Source organism: Sarcophilus harrisii, chromosome 1 (assembly GCF_902635505.1).
Source record: "Sarcophilus harrisii chromosome 1, mSarHar1.11, whole genome shotgun sequence".
Lineage (NCBI taxonomy): Eukaryota > Metazoa > Chordata > Mammalia > Dasyuromorphia > Dasyuridae > Sarcophilus > Sarcophilus harrisii.
The window spans coordinates 302,536,848-302,540,012 of NC_045426.1; the positions used below are offsets into that span (position 1 = coordinate 302,536,848).

Here is a 3,165-nt window from a genome sequence, read left to right on the forward strand (position 1 = left end):
GTGCTCTGTCCTGCCTCAGGTAGCTTGGAGCCATGTGCATTTATACTTCATGGGAAGCACACATTAGTTGCTGGATGCTTTGGACATCAGCCCTGGGGGCAGCATGCCCCCAGCACAATCTCTCCCTTTCAAATAAAATATTAAAACTCTCTAATCTCTATCTTGCCTCAGTTTCTCTGGCATTACAATAGCTTCTAGAGAGACAGCAATGATTTTAAGGTTCCCTGACGTTAAGGGGCTTCTATTCTAACAATAAGTCCGTGATTCTAAATCTTCTGGCTTTGGAATCTGATCCTGAGGCCCTCTAATCTAAGAATGTTATTGTTCTGTCAATGATTATACAAATTCTCTGGCCTAGGAATATTTCTTCCCTTAGACTTTAGAGAGATTATATTAGTGATCTTGAGACTATTGTTCTAACAAATTGTCAATGATTTCAATTGTTCTGGCCTTAGAATAGTCCTACAAACATTACTGTCTGTTGGTGATAACTAAATTCTTGAGACCACTCCTTGGTCCATAAAATTAGCATTCAGTGACTTGAAGCACTTGATAAAGGTGTCTCCTTGCTTCAGATTCCTTGCTAAATTCTCTTGGAACTTAGCCTGCTTCAATTGGCGTTACAATTACAAAAAACTTTGCCCCTTGACTTGGTTATGAATTCAAACTTGCAAATTCTTTTGAGACACTGGTCTGTAATCCTAACCTTCCTAGGGGTTGGGATTCCTTCCCAGCCTCAACACTTGGCTATTTCCTCCTTATCAAGGTAGGCCTCCCAATTTTTTTTCTCCCTTAGTCCTATAGTTGGGATACCCCAACTCACTGGGTTAAGATTTGTCTGGGTCATCGTGAGCTTCATGCTCAGCAAGTTTTTCTTGACTGGGGATGCCCAGATTTGGAAATTCTTGCAATTTTCAGCAAAGTTCCTAGGAAATCTTTCTCCTTTTCACCTCCTTGGACGCCACAGGAGATGAAGTGCCCCTTGACTTGTGTGTGAATTCAAATCTCCAAATTCTTTTGAAACATTCTGAGACACTGGTCTGTAACCCCTAACCTTTTGGGGTGCCTTTCCAACCAGAACCAGTTCTGTCTCAATCTTTCCCTTTTCCTAAATGGTAGAAGGAACTTATAAATTCATGGAAAAATCCAAAATTAAATAAATAAAACAGAGGATGGACTCTGTTGGGAAAGATATACAGTATTCAGAAATATGATATAAAAAATAACATGCAATTAAAAAAATAAAGTTACTATAGGACTATAATAATTCCAATCGATACCAGTTCTACCATTAGATTATACTCTTGGAGATAAAGGATTTTATCTTTTGCTTTCTTGATAATTTCTTGTAGTACTTAGGAAGAACATTCACCAAACTTCATTGACTAAGGATGCCATTTTCTTTGATTCATACAATCTTAAAAATAAATGTTCAATATCTGGAAGTTTGAAATATTGTTTACAAAGATTTTTTTTTCAAAATTAAATGTTATAAGGTAAAAACTTTATGACAAGACTTATGAGACAAGAACTTATCTGACAAAGGATTTTGAAAAGATTTCCCATGCATTTTGCCTTGTTGCAGAACTGCAAATGAGATACATTTAAATTACTTATTAGTAATTACTTATTAATTACTATTATATTATGGTAATATATATTATATTATTATAATTTAAAATCACTTATTCTCTTTATTTGCCGCAGTTCCCACAAATGAATTATCTCATACGTCAGAGAAGACACCCCAATAGAATACTGCGTCTTTTCAGAAGATTTAATTCCTCTTTCTTGTGCGAAGTTTAAGTCAAAAACTGCTTTTACCTCGTATGCCAGTTTCCTTTTATGCTGTTCTGCCCCACTTAAGTACAATAATAAAGTATTCTGCAAAGTTGACGTGGGGGCATAAGCGGAATTGTCGCGGAATTTACAATTGAGATCGGGTGCAAAGTCCCCGATTTTTTCAGTCCGCGTTCATTTCTCTCTTGCTTGAAGTTTCCTATTGGTTTGAGGCACATTGTGCTAGTGTTTTTTTTTTTTTTTTTTTTAACAATCGGAGTCCGGACGGAAGCGGTTATTTCCAAAATGAAAACCACAGCCTTTCTGCGCTTAGGAGGAAACGGGAAGGAAGCGAAGGAGCGAAGGCTTCGCGACCTCACGCTTCCTGCACGCGCCCCCTAACCCGGGCTCCAGCAGGAGACTTCCCCGCGCCCGAGGCTGGTTAGCGGAGCCGAGGTGGTCAGCTACGCAGCGCACGGAGGGAGGAGGGGGCGGGGGACGGGGGAACTTAAAATCTAAAAAATCTCCTGTGTCCTAGGCGGGTGCTAGACCCGCCCCGGCTGCCCCCAAGTACAAGCCACGCCCCACGATTCCGGCTCAGGCGAACCAGAGCAGAGCCCACCCCCTCCCTCCCCCACCCGCCGGACTTGGCCGCGGGGGCGGGGGGATGGGAGGGTCACGGCACCTCGGGGTTTATTCACCGTAACCGAAAGTCCAGACAAAGCGTAGGAAGGACGGGGGTGCGGGAGACGCTCTCAGGTAGCAGCACCCCCCACAACTCTTTTCCCGTCACCCACCCCGCTTTTCCTCCCTTCCGAGCAAGACCCCCTCCCCAAACTAATCGGCACCCTCCGGGGCGCGGCCTACTTCGGGCTGGGACTAATCGCCCAATCCTTGGCTCCGCCCCCTTCCCCGCCCACAACACCCTCGGTCCCTTCTGCGCGGGCCATCTCTATTGAGCGAGAAGGGAGGGGGTGGAGGAAAGAGAGAAGCGAGAAGAGCGTGCTCGTGCACGCGTTGGGAAGCACTCGGGAGCGGCGCCAGGATAGAGGCTCGCCCGCCCGGCAGCCTAACGCAGGCGCGGTGGCCAAGTGGTAAGGCGTCGGTCTCGTAAACCGAAGATCACGGGTTCGAACCCCGTCCGTGCCTAGTGCTGGCAGCAGAGTAGTCGCTTTCAAGCCGCAACTTTTTAGGGTAATTTCGTCGGTGTCTGGAGGTGAGGGCGCCCTTAGTCCCTGAAGCACCGGGCCCGGATTGGGTGACGTGTCCGTCCTGTTTTACCTTATCTCTGCTGCCAGTGTTACAGTGTAACAGTGTTACAGTGTAACAGTGTTACAGGGAAAGTGCTGGGGCGCTGGGAACCGGACCCGGCAACTGCTGGTCACA

General features: G+C 45.5%; 1 non-coding gene across 1 annotated transcript; it reads left to right on the forward strand.

The window, feature by feature from the left end:
* Nucleotides 1-2,856: 2,856 nt before the first annotated feature.
* TRNAT-CGU lies at nt 2,857-2,928 on the forward strand. The gene has a single exon. It is a non-coding gene; the product is annotated as a tRNA-Thr (tRNA).
* The last annotated feature ends 237 nt before the right edge of the window (nt 2,929-3,165 follow it).